This window comes from Aulostomus chinensis, chromosome 9 (genome assembly GCF_037954235.1).
Source record: "Aulostomus chinensis isolate RoL2024-O1b breed Wild chromosome 9, RoL_Achi_v1.0, whole genome shotgun sequence".
In the NCBI taxonomy this organism is placed as follows: Eukaryota; Metazoa; Chordata; class Actinopteri; order Syngnathiformes; family Aulostomidae; genus Aulostomus; species Aulostomus chinensis.
In genome coordinates, this window is record NC_141328.1 from 25,338,452 (window position 1) to 25,361,712 (window position 23,261).

The following is a 23,261-nucleotide window of genomic DNA, read 5'->3' on the forward strand; positions in this document are numbered from 1 at the left end:
GTGATAATTTACGGCATTGAGAAATTAGTTGCCGTGGCGACGCGTTAATTACATCTCAAATTAACAATGCAAGTGTAGTGAAATTAAATATAAATCATATTTTCTGCATAAATTACAGGGGTTGATTAGTGCGGGCGCCAGGAGAGAGAGGTTGAGATTCCAAGGGCCTGTCACATCCCCCTCCTCCCTCCCTCTCTTTCTCTGCCTGTCTCTCTCACTCTCTCCTTCTTTCCCTCCTCCTATTCCTCAATGCCACCTCCTTCATCCTGACTGGTTACTTTAAAGACAGGGACTGGATTACACCGGAGGATACAACTCAACATAAGCGTGTTTTCATTTTGACAGTAAATGAATCAACGCAAATCAAGTAAAGCATATTCAGAGGACGTGGGTGTAAAACGTGTGTCCGCAAAAAATGCACGACTGGGTCAGAACATGTGCTTTTTAATATATATATATATATATATATATATATATATATTTATATATACACACACACACACACACACACACACACACACAATTGGAATGGTCTATAGGTCTATTACACATGGGGTGGTTGATATTTGTGTGTCAGAAGTGGGTGGGGGTTCTTTAAGCCTTTTCAGGGACACATACCAGACTTGAGACAAGCAAATAAGCAACCGAATGAATAAAGGGGTACTCAGTGGCTAATATGCAGATCTTTGGGCCAGTCATTAAAGTTAGGCTTGGACTAGATGAGGTTAGAGTATGGCCTGAAATACACCAGGTCTGTCTGCGACACACAACATGATGGCTGCAGTCAATAATAACTCGAATCAATTGGAGCCGCTACACTGACCACGTTCACACACGATGCATCTCTACTTTCCTGCGGCAGATTTCTTTTTCTTCCTCCAGGCATTTCAAACGAGTGTATGTGTAGCTGTTTCAAAACCCTGCTACACGCCAGCTTGTGCCCGTGCCTACGTTGCTCTGGGCCTAAACTGGCCTGAGCCCAGCAGCATTGCAGCAGGGAAGCGCTCGCACAATCTTAAGTGACTCAGTGCTCCATGGTGTCTGCGGCCCTCTGTAGCGTTATCAGATCATGTGACGCTCCCGCACTAGACTACCAAACTGTAGCTTCTCTGCTCAGTTTGAGGCTGATCATTTTGTCAACAGCATCAACCAATGAAATTAATCCTTTTTCATCCACTGTGCTGCTGGATTAAGTCATTAACACCTTCTGTGCAGATGCTCCTGCAGTGTAGCTGCGGCATGTTGAAGCCTGCTTTCTCCCAACAAAGCCAGGACCTTTAAAGGGTGCCAGTCCTCGGTGCAGTGTGGAGTGATCACCAAGGAACCGGCTTTGAGGGACAAATGTGCTCGGGCCTGGTATGGGGCTCTGTGTGAGAAGGAACTACGCCTTTGTGAAAAGAGCATTCCCTGTGATTCATCTCTGGAAGGTGCTGCACACGTAACACATTCACACAACTGTCACGTCTTAATAACACAATCCTCAAAGATCAGGTTTTAACTGTTGCAATCTGAGTTCTTCAGAAAGGGTGTTTACATAGAATATTGTATGTTTAAATATAATATGCATCTACGGTGTTCCTACATGCAGTATTCTCGCGTGTGTGTGTGTGTGTGTGTGTGTGTGTGTGTGTGTGTGTGTGTGTTAAACAGTCTATGTGCGGTTTGTGAAGAAACACAGGAGATGGAGACAGAAAGCACAGTGGAGAGAAAGCCAGTCTCTCCTCCCCACGATTCCTCATGTGGCCCAACTTCCCTTTAAGTATCACAAACAAGCCTCAGGAGTGATGTCTAGGAGGGAGAGAGGGTGGTGGTGGTGCTGGTGTGCTGAGCTGGGAGAGAAAGCTGAGCGCAAACACAACAGCAACAGGAACCAACTTGAGCCATCTAAATTATTCATACACCAGATGGATACGTTTCCCCATGATTTCACACTAAAACACTGCTATTCAGCCTCCTCACGCTATTCAGCGGACGGCGCCAAGAATCAAGACAACTATCACTTTATCTAAATCGTTTCATGTCTGATTCATATCAACTTTGAAGAGTGGAAGCCCCTTGACACAATGATCTCACGTTTGTTCTATTCCACAGGCACAATGAAGGGGGAACATGTTCTCTTTCCTCTATCTTCAAAGACGTAGAAACTGCTATGACCTTGTCTGAAGACTATTATACAAATCAGAGGGTCCTTAGAGACACATGTCATGTATATCACTGACTGCACCTCATCCACTTGATGTGCGCTTGTAGGCAGCCCAAAGGTGCAGGCACTGAGAAAAAAAAAAAAAAACTATAAATCTACGTCAGTATTTTTGCACCAGCGTGCCAGCGCTATTCTCCCTCCAACTCTGACACAAATCTACTAAATATTTTATCATTTCCTACATCGCGGGAAGTCTAATCAGAATCGGGCAACTTTTCTTCAAATACACAAAACGTAAACCCTTATTCCACCATTTAAATCTAAAAGTACAGTTGTTCAACAGGAGAGTTTTTGTGAAAGTCTGACTCACCACATTAAAACAAACAAAAAAAAGCACCACTCATGTTTAAAATATACCACGTCAGCGGCGGAGCAGGTTTTTATTCCTGCTAGATGCGTGCCGGTTGTGTGTCCTGAGGATTTTTACAGGGAGATTTTAAGCAGGATATCCATGTTCCATAAAAGCAACAGTAATTTTCAAACATTATCAGTTGCTATGTACCACATTAAGTGTTTTAACTGCGTGCACATAGATTTGACGGATGTATTTTAATGTGTGAAAACAAGTCAATGCTGCCTCGGATGCAATATTCTTTCAAATCTTTTTTTGTTGTTGTTTAAAACACACTGTTATTCTCAATGCCCGATCAGCCGCAGGAAAACTGCAAGCGATCTGTCGCTGACCTTCACCATTTATTTCTACAGCAAAATATTCTCATCCAAACATTTATTCTACCAGGTGTATCAGGTTTTGAAGTTTAATATTTCTGTAACTACTGGGGACAATACTGTCACTGTTTCATACAAGCGTGAATTTGAGCTGTTGTGATGTTTTGCTGAAAAAAGTCTGCGTGCGCAAGTTTCAGACTCTCTCAGCTCTAGCAGTTAAAATCTAGACTTCTACTATTTGTCTGAAATTTCAATTTGGCAACAAAACCCTAATGTAACCATGACACTAACCATAATGGATGGGTGTTGATAGTTGAAATCCCTGGCTTGCCAATGGACAAATTATCTTTTCGTACACTCCCATGAGAAGAATTTCTGCCTGGTTTCGCAATGTATGTGTAAATGCAAAGATATTTATAACAAGTTAATGAAGCTAACAAAGCCAAGCTTCAATATATGAAAACAATCAACATAGCTGTTCATTAAGAAGATCAGTTACGGAATTTGCTTTGACATGTAACACACTTACTCAAAAACATAAATATTATGTCTCTGTTTCTCCTGCCACAGCTTATGGCGGGCTGCAGACTAATCATAAATACCTGCCAACTAATCCACCCCCACAATAATTACTTTGTGTAACAGTATGTGGCAATGCACTTCCACCAACCCCTTGTCAACATATGAAACTTTTAACGCAAACTGCCCTGCCTCATTTTAAAGAAACTAACTTCCTGTGCTGGTACAAGAAGGTTGTGATGACCTCAGTCCCCGAGGTGCTCCACTGCCATACTCATCCATTTGTGAAAGAAGATGACGACTTTTAAAAGGACAAGACATCATTAAGAGAGTAAGTAGGCTTTCCAGTGGTCTTTTTGCACCACCCCCCCTCTGGAAGTAATTCTGATGCATTTATACAGAAGTGAAAGTACTTGAGAGTGGGATGGGCTGCGGTTTAATGGTCCAATAATGTAATGGCAAGACACAGTTGTCCTCCCAAGATGGCACAAAAAAAAGTAACACTGTGATGGAGCGATTTGGCGATTTAAAAAGGTAGTTAAGGGGGTGTTATTTAAAAAAAAAAAAAAAGATGCACCGCTGCATCTAAACAGTCACATAGCTGAGCCCCCCCCCCCCCCCCAAGGCATTCCAGCTGTTATTTAGACACTCTGCGGGTTCACGTGCACCACTGTAATCGAGCCACAGTTACAGCTCTATTAGGCCATTCAACTGGACCTCTGCGGCTGTACAAGAAGCCAAAAACTGAAAACAAAAAAAAAAAGCTTTTTTAGGGATGATTTTGTTTTTTGTAATGTTCGTCCCCACCTTACAATGACCTTTTTGGGTCGAATGCCAAAAAAGTTGGCGGCTGGGCATCACTGTCACACAGCAGGACACAAAATGGACAACTTCTGAAGCATGAAGTCTGTCTCCTCATCAATCCAAAACGTTTTGTTGTTTTTCCAGAGCGCTCGCCATGATGTCTGTTGCTTTTGTAGAGGTAAAAACAATGATCTCCAGAAAAAAAAACAAAAAACAAAAACCCGCGGAGCCCCAAAATGGCCAGACTGGTTGAGGGACTCCATCCCTGACCACATCGTCTCAGTATTTATTTGGAGATGATCAACTTAGAACGGCTTCAGTCTGATGGACACGTGAACACGTATGTAAAAACTCCAGTTGGTTGTAGTCCAACTGACACGAGAAGTCGACTGTCCCCCGAGCAAATAGAGCCTCCGTCTCAGTCTGCTGTCACGTCAGAGTAAAACTGCCAACATTATAATAAAAACTGTTGCACTAGTGCCTTCATAGCATATATCAGCCAGAAGGAATACACGGACGAATGGATTATACCAAAATACCACGTCAATGCGTGACACTGAAACCAGAGATGGTCAAATGACATTTATTTAAGTGGCATATCGTCTACTGTGGATAGATATAGAAAAGGAAAGAGAAAAGGTCAATAAAAACAAGTCAAATACCTCAGTGTCAAGCTGAAAAGGATGGCTTTGTCATTTTTCCTCATTTGTCTTTCTACTTCATTCCTTCACTTGCGCGTTGTCTCACCTTAAGGGTTACTGTCACTCATGAAGTGCTAAAAGTTTGGCAAACACAAGAGGGACATTTCAGGAACAGACAATGCTCATGATGCAAGCAGATGAGCTGGAGGCGCAGCACCTCCTGGGCCCGTCTGAAAACCTGCCGCCGTATATCTGTCACAGGAAGTAGGCATCTCCACTCTTACAGCACAAAAGCCTAATAAAATCAGTTTCATATGTGATGAGTTTCTCCTAAATGTCAAATAACCTAGTGGATGGAAAAAAAGGTAAGATCTTCCCAACCAACAAGTTTAAATAAACCCCTGCATGATGAGGCTGGCTCTCCTGGGGGAACCAAAAGCTGCTAGCTTTGAAACAGGAGGGAGGGTATTTTCAGCGGGGATGCCCAGCATGGGAGATCCTGTATGTCTCACAGCCAGCTTGTTTTATTGAAAGGTTATTTGAAAGGCCCTGAAACCAAGACATCAGTGCTCAAGTTTGTTTGTCTTGAAGTGGAGCAGCATTAAAAAAAAAAAAAAAAAAAAAAGCTTCACTAAAAAGAACAATTCAAATAGTCACAGCACAGCGAAGAAAATGAGGTGGGTTAGTGCCCATAGCAACTTATACTCAGGGAAGATTTGTAGAAATTAATAAAAAGGACCTCAATATAGTTTCAAATGCAGCCTGCAACACACTTTCACAGCACAAGCCAAGCTTAATTGCACTGTGCAAAATAAGTGCCAAAACCATCACTGTTATCAGGTAATGGAGTCAGAGGAAGAGAGAGGGCCTCCGTGAACTTGACACTCCCATTAGACCCCTACTGGAAAGTGCAGTATTTGATCAGGAGATGGGGATTGAGCAAAAATGAACTGAAACTAGATCCCACATGACTTATTTTCCTGTTGGCTCTCAGCTTTAGGTGTCACTCAGACTTAATAAAGCTCTCAGATTTTCATTTTATCACAGAAAATAGACTGAGCAAAAATAAAATCAGTCGGTTTCGCCCTAATGGAGCAAAGTAATGGCGAGGTGAAACTGACACAACACATTTTGTCCATAGTAATGCTATCAAAATGAAAGCATATTCACTTCTGGCGTTTTCCAGGAATCAATTCAAACTGAATATTGGCCTTTTTTGCAGACTTTTATTTCATAAGGGTTCCAACAAATACAGCACTTTGGCAATAGCGTGTCACCTTGGGTGATACCAACACAGCTATTTCATCCTATAGAGTTACAGTATTCTCTAGCCCACACTGAACCTCCTCCGCCAACCTATAACTCTTATTTTATTTCCGCACTTTATACATTAGAGGTACATTACACCCATCCCAGTAGATAGGATGAGTCCACTTTTACACCCAGGTGTTACATTGCAAGGTTAGGTCATTCAGATGGCTATGACCTTTGATGGCTCCATCTTCAATGAAAATGATCTGGTGATCTCCACATTGACATGCACACAGATGCCCTTGTGCTGTACATTCACACTATGGTGATAAGGCCAGAGCAATTCACTTGGGAGACATTATGGAAATATTCATTTGGGAATTACAAATTATAATTAAAAGGTAAGGCCACTTTTCCGTGTCTTGGGGTGGATTTTTCATGGTTTCACACCGAAGGAGCTAAAGAGCAGTCTTTGCATGGATGAGGAGGAAAATATGTTCCTGCAGCTTTCCTGGATCATTCCATGTTTATCATTCCAATCTTCATGTGTTCTTTTCTTTTAAAGAAGTAATTAGATCAAGCAAAGTGAGAAGAAAAATCCAACATGAGTCCCAAGTGTTCTGGTATACAATTAATTATTCTGAAGAGGACAGATGTTAAATTGTGTATGCCCATCAGCGCTAAGACTTTCTGAAGATTTATCATTCATGTAAATCATGAATAAAATATTTCCTTGTTGAGAGAAAATGCTACATCTGTTTGGTGCATCATTTACTCCCGACTGCTAGAAAATAAGCACACAAATCTGACCTAGTAAAGCCTGTTTTTGACACAGAGTGGACACACAATGTAAAATTGGCAAGCGGGGTGATTTGCATCAAATTGCATACAATCGTTTCAGAGAGATTGTAAACTGCTTACCCAGCATATATACTGCTTCCCGATCATAAAATTCATACCGTGTTTGCTCTGGCTAACGGCTACGCTGTTCAGTAAATGCTTAAAAAACATATTGCTCAATTTTATCCTTCAAAACCCAACTAAATAACCTGTATTTCATGTGCATGAATTTCATGCGTGCTGCTAGTTTCCCCCATAAATGAATACGTTAAAACAGCCAAGCAAGTGTGAGTGTCATGAAGATCACGGAAAAGGCAACGGTGGTGTCGGAGGTCGGGCCACAAGCCTCCGGGATGGTAGCGTCTCCAATCGCCCCTGGCGACCATCACATTGCCATGCTCCGGAACAGACAGGCCTGCTCGCACAACAGATGGAACTAATGATGCGAAACAAAAGAGATCATTTCACCGTGGTCCTCTAGGAAGCCACAAAGAGAGGCTTGGAAGTTTGAATGATGGGACCAGGGGACTTGCATGGGGTTGGATATGGGTAGCCCCCTTTGTTTTTTCTAGATGGTCTCATTTGAATAGGAAACGAGGCCTTTGATGTTTCCAACAGAAAGTGGCACAATTGAAAAAAAAAAATCAGTTAAAAAAACAGTAATTAACAGTCAGGTTCTGAGGATGTTTTGGATTTTATACATGATAAACTAAGCAGTCACGTACGGGTCACTGAAGTTCAGTTCCCATGAGGATCAGCTGGGAAACTGGAGCTGCAGAGCTAAGAACTAAAGTTTGGACAACAACCCTCCATCTATACTCTATCAGAAAATTTTACAAATAATCTACAGACCGAAAGCTAAAATATTTACATAGAATTTATCTCATCAGTTGGGGTCGATAACGAAGCCTTGGTGTATCTTCTACTCTGAGAGATTAGATGAGAAAAAAAATTTCCAAGCCATTTTTAAGGCAAATTTATTTAAGACATTGGCGTCTGATGAGGAAGGCGGTCAAACGTCTTATAAAGTAGAGCTCCACCCAGTATTTTTTCACGCTGTGTGAATAACAGTTGTAAACAAACTGCTGTGTCCTGAACTGACAAAAACAAATCAAATTTGAGCTGAGGACATTTGCATATCCTGGGGGACAGGATTAGATTTAGAGGTCATCTCTTACGAGCCAGTCCTCAGCAGACAGCGATGTAATGTTTCTATGTCAAGTACATTCAATTGAAGCCTATGTGAGCCCGGTCTGTTTTCCGAGTCAGGCAGTAGAAGAGAGGGAGCGCAGCTCTCTAAATATAGTGAGCCAAACACCTTGGGATGGGATTTAACCAGGATGGAGCGGAGTGGAGCCCAATCCATGCCCATCCACACATGGAAGGGATCACTGGGAAAAGTTCAGCGCCGACACTGACACAAACAGCAGAGCAAGGCCTGTATTAGAGTCAGGTTAGCAAAGATAACACTATCAGCCCGATCCCCATGGGTACCAAATGCTGGGCCTTGCTGGCAAATAAAGCTACAGTGTCTTGACTCCTTGGCACATTAGCTCTGATTACAATGACCTTCATTATATCAGCTACCCTTATTACAACACGTAGAAGGCGTCGCTCCCTTGGGCCAAGCACAGTGGGGGAAAGAGTAAAGGAACGCGGTGAGATTCACTGGTAAGACTCGGGCTGTGAAAACCAGCGCTCCAACCTGTACTCTAAACCTGTACAATTAGCACCTGTATGATGCTCATTGCACTCACAAATGCTGACTAGTCACAACACTGTCACAGCTTGTGGACATGTCATTACATTCAGGAGACTATTTATTTAAGGCCTTACAGGTAAAAATTCTAAACAGTACTTAAATATGAGCTGTTTCAGCCTCAAAGACACGAAACACAAGATAAAACAGCAGCTGCACACAGCAAATGTACCCATTTCTTCTTGATTCAGAAAGACTCAGTTTCATGAAAAAAAAAAAGGGATTTTTGATCAAATCCATTTTTCTAACACAAGACAGGTTGGTATAAAATGTAAGCAACCGCATGCAGCACACCTTCCTTCTGGCACCTATGTTGCTTGGAGTCTCCGAGCATGAAAGCATGCCAACACACAAAAGTCAGTAGAACAACTTCTCAACTCCGAGTACGGAACCCTCCGAGGAGCATGAGGCCACGCCCCCTCGGCTAACTGATATTTGCCCATTCTCACACAAAGCTGCACTAAAACATACAAATCCCCAAAAGTGCAATCAAGCCTATAAAAAAGGACACGAGTGACGATCATTCCGCTATGAACTTTTAAGCCATTAACACGCTGATCACTTGTAAAATCCTAAAACACTGTAGATTTTCATTAAATCCAATTTCTCAGGGATTTTAATATTGACCGACATGCTTGACTATTCAAAGAGTTACCATTCTTCATCCTATGCGTGCACATAAGCCCTCTTTAATATGTAACAATGCTGTTGACCTCAATTTCCTGCCTGGTTTGCCCCTCCACAGGCCACAGTGTGAGCACGAGCGAGCTCTTGGCAAACGCAACCACCACGGTGGTGACTCTCATGCAGTCTGACCACCGTGCAGGCGAGGGGCTCATCATCCCTCCCTCAGGCCCCTGCTGGGAATCTTAGCAACCCTCTTTGCTGGCAGGTGACTCAAAATAACAGACGTTACCCTGAGAGAGCAGCCAACACTCTCCGATGCAGGATGAGCTGAGCTGTGGGAGGAACCATCCCTTCTACCAGCAGGAGGGCGCCATGTTTGTTTTTGTGCTGGGATATACACAGGTGGTGCCGATGCTGTGTAAATCAGCTTATGAACCAATCAAGAGATTTTCAGAATTAAGAGATATGTCTCAACAAGTTGAAAATGGCGGGCTGGAGGATGACGACTAACGACACACTCACAGTATCACTATCAGCCTCTCATTCACACATTTGTCACAGAATAATTCCAGAGGAAGAATAGAAGACACGATAGCAATATAGCCAAGAGTGCACTTAACAAAATCAGAGTTTAAGCCATGCTGATCCCTTATGACAGTATGTTAAAAAAGCAAATAAAAATGTAACTTAATTATGGATTTATAATGAGCCACTGCACCACTGCCAAAAACAAGTCCCATACCAAGGCAAACAGGCACCTGCTGAATGCTCTCTGCTCATGGGTTTTCATCGCTTAATTAATCTAGGCCTTGGGGTATCATGACTCGTGCGTGCTGCTTGCGTGCATGTTTGAGACAATTAAGTTGTTCCACAAAACAGTAGTGCAAGTTCAACATGAAGCAGAGACACCAATACTTCACATTAGAGGTGCATTTTGTAAAAGTAAATGATGCGACGATTTGTTCCCCATCGACGGTGTCCTTTTTCATACAACTCGAAAATGAGTTCCTTTGTTTGATGGCTCTTTGTGACTCCACATTTTTCTCTAACAATATTTCTACCTTAACAGAAAATATCGATGTACCACGTGTACATTTATGAGATAAAGGGAAATCAAATTCTCCTTACCGTAGAACAGTGCTGAAGCTGACTCCGCTGAGCTGTTAGCGCCTCTGGCCGATCCTCGCGCCACCATCTGATTCCTGTAGATAAACATAAAACAGTTCTTTATGACAGTGAGTAGTTTCTTTGAAACTGCAGCTGGAGAAGCAGCAAGTCTTGTGAAAAAGGTCCCGATTCAACCGATATCAGTCTGGATGTCGAAGTATCCTGGAAAAGGATCACACAAAGTCAGACCAGGAAACCGCTGCACCCTGACAATGTTAATGTTACATTTTAATTTAAACAAAGTATTTTAGTGCTGCAGTTACTGGGTGATACAAATGTGTTCCTTGCACTAAATAAATGTTAAGACTTGAACACATTCGTCTGCATCTTGGAACACATGCAAGAAAAACAGTAAAAAAAAAAAAAAAAAAAAAAATTAAAAATCAAGAAAACCAAAGAATTTATTCAATAAAAATGAAGCAATAAAGTTACTAAAATGAGGGACAATTACAAACCCTAAAACACCAAACTCTGTTGGATCTGTCGGTTAAAGGGAGAGCTGAGAACCTATAAATAGAATACAAAATCTCATCACAAAGCAAAAAAAAGTAGATTTTATAATCTAGAAGAATGAGTGTTTGCATGTTTATTGAAAATTTTAGAAGAATTCATTCATTCATGGTTTATTTGTGTGAAATAATACTGAAATAATTTGTGCTTCAAATTAACAGGGCAAAAGTATGAAATTCTCATGACTGCTAATTACTAGTTTGAATGAGCCTGATAACTAAAGAGAAATGGTATTTAATTCAATAATTATTACTTTTGCTAATTACATTTCCAATTATGTCACTAATGAGAATGGCATAATTATCAGTACATTGGATAAACAATAGTTTAGTTTTTTATTGTTTGTGATGGGAGTGTTGATCAGTTACAGTATACATATATATATATATATATATATATATACACACACACACACACACATATATACATATATATGGTCAACACTTAGAGTGGCGCATATTCTCTTGAATGGTCATTAAATAAGAAAAATATTTAACAATGCGCATTAATTACTAGAAATCATCTTGCCCTGTGTGAAACTGCCCCCCTCCGTGAGGCCTTTCTAGTTCTGTCACTGGTTTGTTGACGTCAGGACGATATGACCAAAACAATATCAAGATTAGCTTCAACTTTCAGCTTGATTACGATTCATTAACTTTCTTTCCTCTTGTTTTGTGATCAATTTTGACTGATACTGCTATTTAACCTTTCCTCCTCTCTAAATCCTAAAAACTTGCGTGTGAAATTTTATGAACACAACTTTTGACTTTCCAAAAGCAAACGAAGGTCTTTTTTTTTTTAAGCTTACGGTTCAATTCAGCTTTTTTTTTGGACTTGATGTTCCAATCCACCAAAACAGGACGTGCCATTCGTTTATCCAGGTAAATCGTCACTCTGTAGAAACTTGCTGGTTTTAAGAGCAGCTTATGTACTTGGTTTGAAGAAAGTTTAGCACTCAATATGTTACAGACCCCAGTTCGGAGGCATGTTATTCCCCTAGTGATGCATCCATCCATCTTTCGGGTCTGCATCTATCAACTTGTTGACGACTGGTGCTTCAGCCAACCTTCACCCCATGAAGCGATCAAATTATTGCTGTATCGCACTGAGGGTCTCGAAAAGCTGCTGATATTTCACATCATTCCTTGAGGGGCGTTGCTCTACCTTCAGGAGAGCGGCGGAAGTGTTTCTGAGGACCGTTTGAGTGCCAAGTAAAGGCATGATGGATTAGCATCATATCTCCCACATGGCTGCTTCCTAATCCAACCATCTGAAGTAAACACAAGACCAGGTGAGGCAACACGCCTGTCTGAGACACTCAGAGGAATCTCCTCCGCAACACCCATGGGACTGCCGCTTCAGACGGGCATGGAATTTTACCACACCGGCTTCCAGGAATGATCACAAAATACGTGTTTTCCTGCCTATTGTTGATTTGCATGACTCAGTACATATTGACTCTATTCTTAAAATTGGGTTTCTTCCTTATTGTCTTATACACTCGTTGTTGGAGGGAAAAGGGAAATAAATATCTGCCAGGGAAGTGATACATTTTACATTGAAAGAGGGAGTTGAAACAAATCTAATAAGAAGATGAAAGGCGACAGCAAGAGACTCAACTCAGAGATTCCACCGAGTATCCAGTCTTCACTGGTTAAGCTAAAACACAACATCAAGAGCTGCTTGCCATCAAATTAAAGTCATACTTTCTCTCTAAACATAAAATCTGCTTCTGCTCTTCATGCACTCAAAAAAGTGAGCAATGAGGTGATACTTGTGTGTGTGTGTGTGTGTGTGTGTGTGTGTGTGTGTGTGTGTGTGTGTGTGTGTGTGTGTGTGTGTGTGTGTGTGTGTGTCACTGCCAAGGAATGTTGCAAACTTTAGTTGTAGAGTCTCTCTCACCTCAGACAGGACAAGAAAAAAAAAACAAAAAGGTACATTCGTTGCAGGGTTTAAGATGGAACCGATTTAAAAAAAATCCTACTTCATTACGTAAAAACAGGTTTTGATATGTTAAGGCATGAATGTTTTTCAATGCATTTTTCACACATGACCTCACAACTTGAAAAAAGAATGTACACACCCAGAGAACAGGTACTTGAGCTAAAAAACAGACCAAAAGAAAAAGCATCAGGAAAGATGGGTATTTCACAAGTAAATGGGGTATGTTCTTTCTGGTATTTGCCTCAAACTGGTATTTTCCATGACAGTGTTTACTCAGGAGCACGAGTGGGAAGGTCAGATACTGACAATGGTACAAAAGGAAGTGTTCTTCACTACTTCACAAGAGAGGAATGATAATTCTCAGACATGTAAATAGTCAGGATGGAGATAAATGTGAATTTTGTACAAAACACAAATATTCCTCGAGTGTCAAGTTGAGTGATTGGGACACGAAGTTGTTCTCCTAAAAAAAAAAAAAAAAAAAAAGAGGAGGGAACACATCAACTGTCAACAACTCGTTCTATTTTTTATGCTCCCTGGAAGTTTCGCACTTGTCTTTATAAGGTGCAATTTTTTCACAAGGTACATTTTCTAAAGAAGTACTATAAACATGAGTCAGAGCCAAACGACTGGTGAAAGCCTTGTCAGAACTTGTGAATGAGGGAAGGTTCTGAAAAAGTGCATATTTTGATTCTGGTGATAAAACAGCAATCACAGGACCTGGAATGTGTTAACTGTTCAGTGACTGTAAATGTTGCTGCGCCCCCGTTTCTGATCAGGTGAAACTCATCAACAGTTCCACTAAGTTCCTCCTACAGGAAAAGCCTTTCAGTTTCAGATCAGCTGCAGCTTTCAGATTTGTTGGTTTGATGGTCTGAAGAAATACAAAGATATATTCAATTCACGGTAAATATATTTTCTAAAACCTTACATACTAAAAGGGGAAAAACAAGGTTACGGGAAGTTTGAATTCTGTGCAAAACTGCTCACACAATAAACGCAAGGGCATGACAAAAAGAGAAAATCCTAACCTGAATGGTGAGATTTTCCGAGGTTATGTTACCAACAGTTGCCTTTGGGCATAAGTATGAGATAAATATACTGTACAATTTACACACACCTTTGTCACGCAAGGTGACTTGAACAAAAAGGCCTCCAGGTTCATGATTACACTTTCTACAAATGTGCAGCTGGCCCAGCTTTTATGTGTTTTTCCCTGCTATTTTTGCTGACAGAAAAATAACAGCCTTAAAGCTACTTTTTTTTAAACTTAAAAGTGATAAAGATCACGATTTACTCTGAAGTAAATACGTTAACTGTGTCTGTTTTGCTGTGTAATTATATTATGGATGTGTAAACATCTTGTACTCTGGGTCCCAAATTAACCTTTTGACTCACTGGCCAAGTTGGCTGGGAGATGAGGAAGTCCAGCCAAAATAATAAAGTGCCTTTTGCTGTCACATTAACATTTGGAGTTCATCAAGATAATAAGCTATGAAGTTCAATCAGCTCAAAGTAAAATTCTTTTCATATACTGATCAACTTCATAACAGTCATATTTTAGCTGAAATTTAGAAGTCCAGGCGGCGCAGTGGTGCAGTGGTCAGCACTGTGGCCTCACAGCAAGAAGGTTCTGGGTTCCAGTCGTGGCTCAAGCAGGGGGTCTTTCTGTGTGAGTCTCCATGTTCTCCCTGTTCCTGCGTGGGTTCTCTCTGGTACTCCAGCTCCCTCCCACAGTCCAAAGACATCAAGAGGGGACGAGGCTGATTGATACTCTAAATTGACCGTAGGTGTGGCTATGAGTGTGAATGGTTGTCTGTCTACATGTGTTGGCCCTATGATGGACTGGTGACCTGTCCAGGGTGAACCCTGCCTCTCACCTGAAGGCAGCTGGGATAGGCTCCACCCCCCTACGCCCCTTAACAGGATAGGTGGTAGAAAATGGATGGATGGATGGATTTAGAAGACCTCAACAGTTTCCTCATGAAGGTGGCTAAAAATGGACCCACTGATCTTAGTCCGCTGCCACTTCATGTGGGAAAATCCCCACGCGCATAATTTGAAGACAAAAGATGTGCTTTTATGTTTGATATATTTACATGAGAGTGATCAAAGTTGGAAGCATCTGGGTAACGAACGCCACGCCTGAATCTCACTCTGAGGAATGTGGCTAAGATTTGTCTTTAAAAAAGTTGCTCCGATTGTCTTGATTTTCATAACAAAATGACAAAAAAGCAATCGACAACAATTGGCTTCTGTAGCGTCTGCTGCTATTGGCTGTAGCTGGCTTCATTATTCCACTGAAAACAACCAAGTATGCGGAAGCAAACAGCACTCTGACGTCAGTTACACGGAGCCTTTAATGATTTCAAAGTCTTCCAGCAATTGTTGATTTTACTCTCTGAAATAAAATCCATCTGCCAGCTCTGCGTGCGTGTGTGTGTGTGTGTGTGTGTGAGAGAGTATGTGCATTACTCATATTATGAGGTACATAAATCTGTTAACACAGACAGTGTGTGGGAGGGGAGTCGCCTCCCTTGAGGGGACGAAAAAGAAACAAAGCAACAAAAAAAAACAAAAACGCAAATTTCTCAATTTGAAGGTTAATGGTTACAGTGAGATGGGTTAACATTCAGACAAAGAAAGTAAAACAAATGTATGTGTGTGTGTGTGTGTGTGTGTTTGTGACAACATATTCTAGTTTGTAAATACAGTGAGAACGTTGTAAAAATGTTGGTTGTTTGAGAGATGAGACTTAGTTATTTAATGACTACAATTGGAGGATGCAGAGAAACATGTTTGTGAGTGTGTGTGAGAGAGAGAGAGAGAGAGAGAGAGAGAGAGAGAGAGAGAGAGAGAGAGAGAGAGAGAGAGAGAGAGAGAGAGAGAGAGAGAGAGAGAGAGAGAGAGAGAGAGAGAGAGAGAGAGAGAGAGAGAGAGAGAGAGAGAGAGAGAGAGAGAGAGAGAGGGGATAAAAACTTAGTCCATTCGAACATTTGAACCCTGCAGGGAGGGAGAATATCTGAAGCAGGTATTGGGTGTAGTATCTCTTTAATGGCATGTAGGTGCTCCGCCATTGTTTAAAGGTCACTTCACTTACTGACTACAGGGTGGGGCATTCTGATTTTGTGGCTTACACACCATGACTCCACCTGTTTCCTGCTGCTACAACAAACCAGTTGCAGGTGTGTCGTTCACCTGGACACCTCCCAGGACATCTACATTTATTATACTAGTTTTACATTTGGCAATTTTAATTTCCAAAATTAAAAAAATAAATCATCAAGCAACATAGGGGTAGCATGGCTCAGAGGTAGAGCGGCCGTCCAGCAACCGAAGAGTTGCTGGTTTGATCCTCACTTCAACAGGTGACCATGTTGAAGTTTCCTTGAGCAAGATACTGAGCCCCTAATTGCTCCTGATGGCTCTGTGACGAACAAGCAACCCACCCAGGGTGAACCCTGCCTCTGGCCCAATGTCAGGTGGGATAGGCTCCACCCCCCCCCCCCAACCACACACCCCCTAACAGATAAGCAGTATAGAAGATGGATGGATGGATGGATGGACAGATAATCAAGCAACCCAGTATCAAATGTCATTCCATTTGAGGTCAGAATGACAGTTTTTCATGATAAATTTCCACATCTCAATACAATGATACAGTAGCTTTTACGCCAAGTATACGAGTGTTTGATCACACCAGGTTTTTATTTTAACTGCCACAAATAAGCTAGAGCTAAGCGCAATTTCAATTTTGTAGAACACTGACGTATAGGTAGTTGTGGTTGCCTCGGACAGACATAGTATATTTTTAGGCCTGAAGCACAAGTATGATTATTAGTGCTAAGGCTTATAGAAACAGTTTAGAAATTCCATCAAGCACACCTAATCTGTTGATTGAGCGAGCTTGAATTGGTGTGACTTTTGAGTCCTTCCAATTTAAAGAGATGTGTGAGTCTGGAGTGTGTACCAAATGTGGACATGTTAATTATGTATGCTAGGAGTGGTTCGGTCTTTTATTGGAAAATTTACACCCGTGCAGTGATTTATATAAATCAGTAGTGCCCACAAAGCAGTAAAACTCTAATTGTTTCTTCCATTTTGAAAGTCTAGCGTCCATTAAGGATGCAGTGAGTAATAAAAAGGACTTTTAATCAATCCTCTCTTGTTGATGAGTTGATGTGTGAATGGTCTATCCTACCTGACAGTGCTACCATATGTTGATTTCTTTTTCCTATTAGCTAACAGAGATGAAGGGAGCTTATTTCAATGAGAGTGGCTGCATTTACTCTATAAATGCATGAAGGGGAGAAAAAAAGGAGTTTCCTGTCTTTTGATTGGTCTTCGTGTGAATAAATGGGTGTATTTGCACTTTTTTTGTAAAAAAGCTGACCCATTCCCCGAGAGGTACTTCAGGATTATATTGTTTAGTGTGATCCATGAGGAAGCTGAATGAGTAGAACCACTCTGATCTTTTGAATACGCTCACAAAGAAAATAAAACCAGTAGTATGCCACGTTGCTCCCTCTTACCCACATGGCCGTCTCTGTAGTGACCCTTTCATTGTCAGATTAGACTGGCCGACCCCTCCTCGACCGGCTGGCATGACCACAGTAAATCCTGGAGACTGCTCATGCTAGGGACCTCGGGTAATTAATAAAATCCCCATTACATGCCTTGTGCCCGTTGTTTGCTATTTCAACACCCCATTTGTGCCACGATTACAGTCATTATCAGTCACCGCCATTAATTCTCTACCCGATGCCAGAACTGCATACTAATAAATTGGGCTCTAAAATTTTTTTTTTACCTTTCAAGGAGTTGGTGTTGGAGCCCGGCCAGGAAGTGCCACTCCAGATTAGGAGTCATCTGGTGACTCGGAAAGAGCCCTTTGAATAGAAGGCTGCTGCATCTTTGGAGATAGTTCAAATTTCCCCTTTGATTATTTTCCTTTCCCCTCCAAAATGAATCTTTATTAAGCTTAAATCCTGAATAAAATGAAATTAGCAGACTGCAAAATATTGCTTTCTTTTCTGACTCTATTCCCTTGTGCACGCATGCAAATTATAATGCTTATTTATGTAAATGAGGTGTCGTCTTTAATTAGTTTTGCTTGAGGGCATTAAAATACATGTATTTTTCCCCCAAAAATGATTTGTTTTGTTGCTCTGCTCAGTTTAAGTTCAAAATGAATGATTATGCCAACAAAAAGGTTGTTTTTTTCCCCCTCTTTTTGAATATTATCTTCTCCACCCACTTCCTAGGAGCAGTGTATTCTCTGTGAAATCGAAAAAGCCTCTTCAGGCAGTACTCTGACAAGCACTTGTAAAGGTCCCAGGTTGAAAGCACATGGTAGAAATACACTTCTGCTTACCAAATCAAAAAGCTGTGCTCTTCAGTAATTCTCTAAATGTGGGCTACATTACTGTTTATATGATATATTATGGCAAAGGGAATTTGCTTAACCGTTGTACTCCAACATCCATACACTATATATCCTAATGTGCTGTTTAACCACATTTCGTGGTAATCATGGGCTCCATTTGCATTTTGTACATCACAAACGCACGCGCGCAGTCCTGAGAGTGAGAGCTGTGTTATTAATCAAATGTTGATATTGATGTAAATTCCTGTCAGCTTGCAGGAGTGAACTCAAACCTGAAGTGAGCAGTTAAATGACATTCCGGCTGATTTGGGTCTTATTTTAATATTTATTTAAAAGGATTTGCAGGGTCGCTATAAATCTCCCCCTCTGAACTGTTTTTATGCATTTACTGTTGATTTACAGTCGTGTGTTGAGTGGCTATCGAACAGAATCCTGCTTTATGTCATTGTAGAAGGCGTTGGGTCAACTTTGGTTGGATGCAGAGACTGACTTTGCCACGCAGTATTTCAAAGCACTTGAGGCTGAAAGTGACCAACTGCGGCTCCAGTTATTGTTCAATATCATATCAGTATTCAGCATCCCTTGAACTGCTCAGATGAGCTGAAAAGGCAAGTTAAGATCCCCCCTCCCCAGCCTCAAAGTATGATTTATGGAAAGGAAGCTAAAACCATTATAGCATTTTTATTATTATTGTTCTTTCAAGGCTAATGCAACAATAGATTTTTGCATGATTGATGCATTACACTAAACATTAGAGGATTACATTAACTTTGCATAGAACAGCTAAATGACACAAGATTACTTATTGTTATTTTTCCACTATACGATCATACTGTAAGCGCATTCATATAGTATTCCTTGGCACATATTCATTACTATACACATGCACGTTGGCTAAGCAGTGTACATTAAAGCAGACAGCCTGTTACAGCGTTAGTTGTCTGTTCTCAACACTGTGTTTCTGTGAAATCTGCTTTTAAAAGTTAAACAAGTGTGTGTGATTTTGACAGACTCTCACGCACCTCCTTCAAACGGCAAATTATCAAAACTCTTGTTGTGGCAGGGAGTATGGCAGCAATACGCTGATACTTCAATCAGCTGCGAGGAAATTCCACATGTATGTAGGAAACGTTGCTCATCTCTCTGTCCTGATGTTCGCACCAGGAGCCATGGCATTCAGCTTTCAAGACATAAGCTCTATTTTCTGAGGTAGAAAAACTCCTCAGGCCACATCAAACCAAATCAAAGCTTGAAATACTCAGTCATGGCTGTCTTTCATAAGGCCTACTTACACGTTGTAAGTATACATAACCAAAAAGGGTGCTCAGAAATATGTTTCTTGACTTAACAAAGACATTCCATCACTTCTCTGTGTCTCTAGAATGCATTAAAAGCCTGTCACCTATATTTAACTTGACGCTAACGTCACCCCTATAGCAACCAACTACAAATAAAAGTACCAACAAAAAAAAACTATACAAAAATATAGTGACTTTTAGCTGTCAGTTGCCATTGGCTTCAAGCTAAATGTACCTTAGCTAAATACTGGCTCTAGTAGCCAGTAATGCAGGATAGAGAAAACATCTTGTTGTGAGCTCATTACCTCTATTTGTGAGTACCTGACGTTTAATCTGATACTGTGTTGTTTTGTGGAAACAAGGAACACTTTTGGTCTGTAAAAGTATCAGGTAGCGTGAGTGTTTTGAGCCCATTATATTCAAGTCACCTGTCTAAAAGCTCGACTGATCAACACCTCTGCATTTGCCATGACGACCGTCAGTTCAAATCACTCATTCTTCAAGAGCCACCAAGCTTCACCATCCCAAATCAAAAATGCATCGTAAGAAATTGGAAGAGATACCGAAGCAGAAGCGTCTTTGTGAAAACAATCATGTTTTGTCTTGAATGAAAAGTCATGCAATGCCAATCCACACCCTTCATTAAAATGTTGAAACACACTTTGGGTGCCGTTTACGGGCATATTTGCTTGTGTGTTTATCATGTCCGGCCCATACAGGAGATGATGGGCAACCAGCCAACTAATTCTTCTCCCACAGTGCTAATTTGTGCCACTCCAGTTTGAACAACGCTATAATTACCAGTAAACGCAAACTGGAAGCTATGCCTGACAAAGACAAGAAACTGTAATAAAACTCAGGTTTTGGTTTTCAGCTGTGGTGACTCTTATAAGACATATTAATGGGATGTTTAAAGGATATGGCACTTTTCCATTTGTCTTGTGGAAAAATCTTGTGCAAAACACCTGGCGCACTAAGTGGCTGCAGTCTGAACACTGTAGAGCAGCGAGCAGTCATGGCTTCCTTTCATAAAACACTGTCAACACTTTCTAGTAAATATGCACTGCAGATTTATACCAGACTTTGCGATTCTTGATTGTCACTGTCAGGAAACTACACTCCTTTGCCAATTTATTAGGTACACGACTTCTGATAAATGCAGTGTAGGACAACACACCTGCGATAAACTCCCTTCATGAGGATTATGAGATTCAGTTTTTTTTATTGAAAATGTTTATGAGAAAGGTGTTGATTGATGTTTAAGGTCATTTTGGAGGTTGGTTTTGAACTATGCAGGGTTACAGAAGGTCTTTCTAATATCCTATTATAAATTAAAGTTAATATTTTGACATTGAGCGAAAGTGAGTGTATAAACTTTACACCAGTATACAGCTCAGCGATATGGGACAAAGTGAATATAAAAATTCAGAAGCCTCTTTTTTTAATTGTTATCTTTAAAAAGGATAATAAAGACCTCCATTTCCATCCACATATATCACGATATCACATCAGATTGTCCAATTAATGTTCATCATATTATTCCTGCATTGCAATGATTTCAAACTTTTCAAATATCATTTTGTGGGAACTGCTGATTTACGACAGGCAGTTAAGCATCACTTCAGACGCCAAAATTGTGTGCCGCAACTCTCAATGTTTCAAAAAACCCATGAAACAATATCCCAAGTGGATGATATTGGATACATACATGACATATCTATATTGGTCGGCCCGACATCAGCACACAAGATTTTAAATCCTTTCAACTTGAAAATGGCCTGAAGTCAAATTAATAGCCATCTATTTATAACATATCAGTGAACGAAGTCAGAGCTATTTGCTGCCCTTTCGCATAGAGATGCTAAAAGCATCCATTATTTATTCTGTGTTCACATCTACACGCCAGAACTTTGTTTCCATGTTCATCCATCTGCCCCGTGCCCTTTTTTTTTCCTTAAATGAAATAAATATGTCAAATCTGAAATACAAGATCTCCAGCTTTTATGAATCAATTCATTCATTCACTTAAAACGGATCAAAAACAGAAAGTTCAATGAAGGCAAATGCACGTGGAGGTGAGAGCTGAGGTGCCTCGGGGTCTCCGACTACCAGGGCTGGTCAAACTTGAGGATTTAAGAGCAGAAGCAGATTTAGTTGTTTGTTTTTTTCAACGTGCCTCTGCATTATCATGCACGCCTGTGTAAACTGGACTATTTTCAAGCAGATAAATATAACAATCTCACACAGTAGATGAATTAGTAGCTGACTGAAGAGCGTGAAGCATTGCAGGCTTTACACATCAACGCCCTTGAAGATGTTTAACTAACCAGCTGCCAGACCATATTGAAGACAGAAAGTAAAAAAAACAACAAAAAAAAACGACAGAAACCACTGACTTTGAATTGGCTGTGATCAGCGTAATTCTATTATCCTACAGGGCGTTCCACCTGTTTGCAGTCTCATTTCATGTGTATTTTATGTTTTTTTTTTTTTCTCTTTAGAAAACTAGTTTGATCACTTCTAAAAAAGCAAAAAGAAAGACAATGTTATGCTTTCGATGTGTGGTATTTCTGAAACTCATACCTCTCCATGAATGCAACAATGCTACAGTTAAGAGAACATTCTGTACGTAAGAGCCCATGCTGCCTGTGCCGTAACGCCCCATGGGTGCAGCGGCATTTCACAAAAACTACAGGAAGAATGCTTGGGGAGGTTTTCTCCAAAAATGCCAGGGATGCTCCTTCTCATACAGGCCTGTAAAAATGAGAGTACTTCACATACAATGAAGGGTTGAAGGTCGCACTACAAGTTTGTATGGGAAAACATGGCAAAATTTGTCAATTGAAGTGAGCTAAGGCTGCAGTTGTCGGAAATAATATTTCTGTAAGATGTCACTGACGGGGCGCCAGCACTTTTTTTTTTTTTGTTTTTTTTTTTTGGTCTTATTATATTGTGACACCATAATTGAAAAACCACAACTCCTCATGATAGCATTCACTGCATTATGCTTAACAAGCAAATAATCTGTCTTGAACTTGCCAGGAAAAAATAATGTTTGCCGTTGCAAAAAACTCACCCAGTCACTTTCCCTAGTTATGAGAGGAGAATTTATATGTGATAGGACGACTGTGTTGAGGAGCTGAAACAGGACAGACAGGCTGTTGTTTACACTGAAGCTAATCAGAATTATTCTCATGAAAGTGTTCAGCACCAAAAGTCAGTAAAAGTACAGTAAACTAATGCAAAGTTTGTGTCCGTTGCTGACAATACCCCCGTTGGTACAGTTGGTGTTTTAAGGATAAAGAAAACATGGATACTGCATATTATTTTTTCAAGCCTTTGTTTTCACGGACATTGGGATTAAATCAATATTCAGAAATTTTGAAAATTCATGATTTGAGTGACAACTTGATTACTTGAACGGCTGAATAATGTAACTTGTTTAACGAAAAAAAACATCCCCACCCAGACTCAACACTTGGCAGGTAGAACACTCATGACTCATAACTCATGTATTGTTTTAGTTTTTCATTCTTCCTGGCCAGCAGCATTAATTACACCACTGGGTGTCTGGAAAGAAATTGTTAGTGATGTATTTCATCTATGAAAAGGTGCGTTTCCTGACCTTATTCTAATATTATTA

General features: G+C 40.6%; 1 protein-coding gene across 3 annotated transcripts in view; it reads right to left on the bottom strand.

The window, feature by feature from the left end:
• casz1 (castor zinc finger 1) overlaps positions 1-23,261 on the bottom strand; it is a 172,238-nt gene that overhangs the window by 124,069 nt on the left and 24,908 nt on the right. For all 3 annotated transcript variants that reach the window (XM_086214523.1, XM_086214521.1, XM_086214522.1), the window contains one exon: positions 10,442-10,515. The gene's annotated coding sequence lies outside the window, so the exon portion shown is untranslated. The remainder of the gene's footprint in view (positions 1-10,441; positions 10,516-23,261) is intronic.